Here is a 6,779-nt window from a genome sequence, read left to right as displayed (position 1 = left end):
TTTTTGCACATGTCGAGGAGCGTGTCAGGCTACATTTCACTGTGTGTTATACTTGTATAACTATGCATGTGACAAATAAAGAACCTTGAACCTTGAACCTTGAAACTTGCACAATCGCATACTCTGTCTTTAACCCAGCTGTGTCGGCCCCGGCTCTGTCGTGCGACACATGATGTGATGTCAGAATTCCCTCACGACATCCACAACACAGGCAACTCTGCGAGCATGGTGGACCCATTAGGGCTTGAGCCCAGTGGTACGGTTGGGTTAGGGGTAGAGCTGGGGTTAGCGTTACAAGAACAATTAGGGTTACAGTCAGGAACAGGGGATAGCATTAGGATTGGAGCGCCATTGGAGGGTTGAGCTTTTGAACAAGAGCAGACAGTTCAAGGTTCACAATTTGAATCCATAAATTGGTAATCTCTGCTCCAGTGACCAAGTTAAGGTCATAACAATCAAAGCAAACTTAATCCCATCTAAAACTGTAGAAGTTAAGTAGAGAAGGGCCTGGGAAGCACTTGGATTGGAGACCTCCTTAGAATACCAGGTGCATTTAGGTTTTCTTTTTCTCAGAAAACCACGTGTATCTTATTCTTGTACAGCCTGATCCGGTGGGGAGCTGTGGGAAGCCAGGTCGGGCACCCCTCTTCCGGCTCTCCTCTCTGCTCTCTCCTATCTTGTCCCTTTTGTTTTACTTCTCTCTATCACCTTTTCTATCCCTTTGAAGAAGTGAGGCTCCATAAATGTTAAAGAGGTTATTATTATTTCTCAGTTGCAGTGAATAGATAGGAGAAAATAAACTGTAGAAAAACTAAACAGAAGAAAGAAGAAGAGAAATAACAAGTTAACACAAACCAGTGACACACTCCAGGGCCTGATCAACCCTGGCAGGGCCTCCTTGGATGAGAGTGTCTAGTGATAATGGCCGAAACACCAGATGAATCCAAGGTCCACTACTGACGATGTGTCCCAAAACTTAATATGATAATCTAGATCAGATCTCTAATCCCAAAAAAATGGCAGATTACCAGCACAACGATGTGTGCTGCTGGTAAAGTTTCTGGGCTGCCTTTCCTCATAACAGCCATTCCTCAAGACTTTCTCCATTTAAAGCAATACAATATCAGGGACTGTAACATCTAGTAGTCCTTTTACTGAATCTTAAAGTTTAGAGCTGGCCTTGGGTTTAATTCATCAGAACAGAAAAACCTCGGATCCATGGGGTTGGGATTATTCCCAGAATTTGGGGCACAGCTAGAACACAGAGTTTTCTTTTTCAGTTTAATTTTGTCATCTTTCAATGTCAATCTTTTTTTTTCATTATGATTATTTTCAGCACCAAAATCAAGTATCACTGTTCTGGCTATTCTCACATCGCTAGAGAGTTTATTCACTGAATGTCCAAATCCAACGATGTTAGCTCCACTTCAAGGCGTTTCTTCAAATTTCAGCATGCCCTCATAAATTGACCTCAGTATCACCGTCAATGAACAGGACTGATCTTCACTTCCTCACTGACCCATATCATCCTCCTTTCACAAAGTTTTACAGCCTACTCCACAATAAAGAGTTGTAAGTGTACCACACCCAGCATTTTGAGGTAAATGATGATAGGACAGCTTACTTGTCACAAATCTGTTTTAATTCCCAATTTATTGCAAAGTGTTTATATTATTAAAACATGCTCAATTATAATCGGTGCAAAAATGTTTTTATCCAGAAACAATAGTAGAGACACACCAGCCAGCTGCAGCCGTTATAGGGAAACACTAGGATGGCCACTGTGGGGTACAGAGAGTTAAGCAAATAAATCTTTATAAAGGACAGAAGCATTTGTCATTTTGTAAAACATTCAGGAACAAATTTCTACAAGATAGATTAGAATGAAATCAAATAAAAATGCATTTACTAACCGGAGGGTTTTACAGGTTGTGGCTTTCATGCCTTTGCTAGGTCGTGGATACCCTTCATGAATTAAGCTTTGATTGTGAGAACATACAAACACAGATGAATGAAGCCATACACAGAACCTACAGGGAGGGTTAGTTGGTAGGTTGCCAGCATGTGGACAGTGTTAATCTCTCCATCTCCTCCTATCTTTACAATTTTTAGATCTCTCATTCAGCTGGTTCACCAGACCCCTGAGAAGAGTCTAACCTCACAATGAACCCGCATCTCACCTCAAATATGACAGCTTACACTTCCCTCTCATCTCCCTGTTCCCCTTTCACTCTGACACACACACACACACACAGACTCATCTCAGTTTCCCTCTCATCTCACCACGCACATGGCACTGGAAAGTTTGCAACTTCTTCCTTCCTTTCCCTCTCTGTCTCACACACACACACACACACACACACACACACACACACACACACACACACACACACACACACACAGGGGAACGAACTCAGCTTTGAGACAAGACGGTGAGAGGGAAGAAGAAGTGGTACAGGGAAGAAAGAACCAGAGAAATGTAAGATGTGTCACTGTGACCTTTGATGGTGACAAGTGTGAGAGCGCTGCCATACAACTGCTGTCTTTCCCCATGTCTCTGCCGCTCTTCTTGCCTCTCTAAAATATTCGAATGAAGAGCAAGTCATGTTTGTTTCAAGATATGAGACGAGTCATGTTTTAAAGTCTTGCCAACTAAAGCGATTCAAAATTTAATCCAGCTTGTTAGGTAGCTGGTTTAGGTAGGTACCTAAGTACCTGGGAAAAGCTAACCACAAACCTACCACTAAACTGTCAGAACAAGACATGTTTGCCTTTTTGGACAAAATTAGCTGTACTCAGGGTGGCGTGGCATGAAGCTGCTCAAGAGCCCAAACTTCCCCATATGGTACAACCTTAACCCTAGCCGTAGTCTTGAACTTTGCCTTAACCGTGAGCCCAATCCTATCGGTTTGTGTGTGGTCTGACTAAAAACCTAACCCTGAACCTGGCAACAAACTGTCAGAGCATGTATGGCTTTTTGAAGTATCTCAAAGTGAATGCAGTAATTGTATATCCTTCAGTTGGCCAGTATCATATTTTTTTCAGTGGTCTTTCTCTACACCATACAGTGCAAACTGAGAAATCGTGGATTCAAATGGTAAACCTGACTGTATCTGCTCTCATTCAAAAGCCCAACCCTCCCAGTGTTCTGCAACTCTAACCCTAAAAAGGAGAAAGGGTTAGGAGTTAAAACAGTTACAGTATATTATAGGCATAAATTTGCGAGTACACTGTCTACACTTGACAGGCTAACATGACAAAATTGAAATAAATTGGAATGCTATCAGCTCTCACTGGCTGTACGTAGGCAAATTGCTAGTTAAATGCTAGTTTATCATGACAAAAAACTCTTGATGCCAGGATTAGGGTTAACCTTGACCTGCTTTTGTCGGGTGGACTTTTAGTTCTGCTTTCAATGCTGACCATTTGCCCTAGTAGTGTCTGCAATCATTTTCTAACCATCACAACAGAAAGTCTTCAGCGTTCTTTATTGGAACAGTTGTTGAAAGGTTGAGCAGCTTCAAAAACTGCTTTCCATCTAACACATCTAAGCTGGGGGGGGGGGGTGTTCAACAATTTCTGGTTATTCACACTGATGTGCATGGCTCCCGACTCCCAACCCTCTCTGTGACAGTCAGATTGTATGCTTCCTTTAGAACCATTAGAACCAACCTTTGCCCTTTGAAGTGATCGGACCACATGTCACATGTTTCCAGCGTGCATATTTTGCAGGTATTTGGACACCAAGCAAATTAATAAATACAAAATGGTTTGGTTGAATGTAAGGACAGATGAAGTGTTTTGAATTTAACCTGATGGGTAAATAAATGTCTGAAACAGTTTTCTTGTCTCTGCAAGCAGACAATGGTAAATTCACATTAATGCTACAGGATCATGTCACTGTATCATCAGAATCATAAAATTCTTCCTCTGGGGTTGAATGTCTGTGCAAAGTTTTATGGAAATCCATCTTATAGTTATTGAGTTGTCTCATTCCTTGAAGACCAACAGCAGCTATTTAGCATTTTGAACTCAATCTTGACTTTTTTTAAAGGACTTTTCCCTGTTTCTGTGTGTTGTGCTTGTGTGGCTGTGGATAGATAGAGAGCTCAAAATAGTCCTAACACAAGGCAGTTAATTACTGGCTTTTCTGGTCTAATCTGCTGTGATGTCTTCCTCTATTTTAGGAATAAAGCCTTACTAATAGACACACCACACATTCACAGACACTGATGTTTAGTAATTGATGCCGAACTTTGTCACCAATTAGTGTTTCTCCCACATATTTCTAATTCTGAACTGTGCAGTCTATGTGTGTCTCTTCTTTAGTAATTCCCAGTGATGTTTTGCCTTCCTTCAGTGGATTCCAATAACTGTAAGTGAGTCATACATACATTTCAGGTAAGCACAGTAGCTCACTTATTTATTTATTACTTTGACGGATATACAGAGACCATGCTCACCAGAAAAAAAGCAGCAATCTTATTGTTTTATTTTAAATATTTACAAGAATGGACAGCAGCTACACAGCTGATGGTTGTGACTGACCCAACCCCTGCTGAGCAACTATTTGGCTGGAACCATCCACCCGTCCATCCATCCATCTATCCATCCATCCATCCATCCATCCATCCATCCATCCATCCATCCATCCATCCATCCATCCATCCATCCTCTACTTATCTGCTTCAGGTTCGCGGGCAAGCTAGAGCCTATCCCAGCTGTCACTGTCCAAATGAGTGTGGTACATCCTGGACAGATCTCCGCTTTCAATCTTGCCTTCAGTAACTGAAATGCAGGCTCTGTTGAACTGAGGTCAGACGAATGACTTGGTCAGTCCCATTTCTCACCTTGAGAAACTCTGGGTGGGTTTGGGGTTTTTGCATTAAGCTTTGGTCATCATTAGTTCCGATTGTGAAGTGCCACCTGATCAGTTTTCAGCATGTGGCTGAATTTGAGTTCCTCTTTACACTTCAGAATTTATTTTGCTACTTCTATCAGCAGACACATTACATTAGTAACCCAGGTCCACTATGCCATAGCACTGCCTCCATCATGTTTGACATGGTATGCTTCAGATCATGGGCTTTTTCTCTCCTCCTGCTTTTCTCTTCCCCTCATTCTGATATAAGTATTTCTTGATTTCATCCATCCAGAGAATGAATTTACAGCACTGTGCAGGCAGTTTTCTTGCAAAGTCCTTAAAGGCCTTTATATTCTTGAGTGTAACCAGTGGTTTCCACCTCGTTCTTATCTCTTTATATTTGTGATGGTGGCTCTTGATTGTAGATTCTGTACTATCCTAGCTAGATGTTGGCTAGATGTTGTGAAGGGTTTTTTCTTAACCAAGGAAAGAGTTCTGTTGTTGCTGTTTTTAAGAATGTTTGTTGATTTGGTCATGCCTGACATTTTTCCATCTCTTATTTTGGTTTTTCAACTTAGTCATGCCAACTTTGACTTTTGTCTCTTTGGACCCTTAAATTAAGAGTTCCAGTGAAAAGCTACGAAATCGAAGTTCAACAGTCGGGATCTTTAATCTTCTTAAATTGTCACGGAATAATGAACTGACCTCACCTGATGGCCAGTTTTCCAGTTACGTTTGAACTCCTGATTGTGTATAAAAATATCTGTTATTCTTAAACACTAAATGCAATACTTTGGGAAATCCCTTGAAATAGAGAGGTTTAACAAGTCTAGACTTCAGTCACAGCTTGGTTGCTTGAGTTAAAATAATCTATGGAGGTGTACAGGGGCAAAATTACAGGAAAATAATGTTTAACTGTCTAAAAACTAAAGGATGTAATTCTACATACAAGATCTACTCTGTCCTTTTAATATTTCCTCCTGTTGTTTCTTCATTCTGAGAAATTTGTATCCAATTTCTGAAATTTTATACAAACTTCCATGATCCTTTTCACTCTTCTCCTCCGCTTTATATACACATCTTCGTCTCTACCTTCACCTCCAAACAAACATGCACATTCTTCCCTCTACCTCCAAACCGGACCCTGTGGCACAGCTCTGTAAAGCTGGGGTCTGACCATAATGCCCCTGTTGTTGCTGGCCTGCAGGCTTCAGAGCCTGGGAATAGATTAGATGCCTCCATTCCCACTCTGTGACACCCATCCAGGCATACCTACATGCAAGACAATCTTCTAAGAATGTCCAGACTTGTTTAAGGGGCTGTTGTTGCTGCTTTGTCTCATGCCATTCCCAGATTCCTGCAAGGCCCAAGGCCAGACCTAAGGGAGTATTGGTTTGTGGTAAAGAAAAGCAGAAATACATTTTTCTTTGTCTGTAAGGGAATTCACCTACTCAGCTTACTCCTCTACCTCTCTCTTCTTCTTTTTTTAAATAGCATAGAAGTGCGTGAGAGTGATCCATCAAGTAGAGTTGACAGAGAGGCAAAGAAGAAAATACGACGGGCGCTGAAATCTTGTGAGAGCAAGAAGAAGCAGAAAAAAAACACAACACGAGGTGATAGAGGGGCAAAGATGTGGAAAAGGTGCACAGAGGTGGAAAAGAATGGTGGAAGGTGGAGAGAAAAGGAAGAGCGGAGAGAAAGACAGAGCAGCTAGTTTTTGTCTTCTCATCAGGGTGCTGTCAGGTTTATAAATAACCGTAATCAATGGCTCAGCTGGCTCCATCCTCTGCACTAATTGCTTTAAGTGCTTAAAAACCAGCTCATGTACTTTTTTTCCCAGGACAGCATGGTTATAGAACTGCCACGGTGCTTTTGTCTCGCCCGCCCCTGTTTTATTTGGACCCGTGTGTTTTTG

Source organism: Pundamilia nyererei, unplaced genomic scaffold, assembly GCF_000239375.1.
Source record: "Pundamilia nyererei isolate P.nyererei 1_Seehausen unplaced genomic scaffold, PunNye1.0 scaffold00021, whole genome shotgun sequence".
Taxonomy (NCBI): domain Eukaryota; kingdom Metazoa; phylum Chordata; class Actinopteri; order Cichliformes; family Cichlidae; genus Pundamilia; species Pundamilia nyererei.
This window is presented reverse-complemented; position numbering follows the sequence as displayed.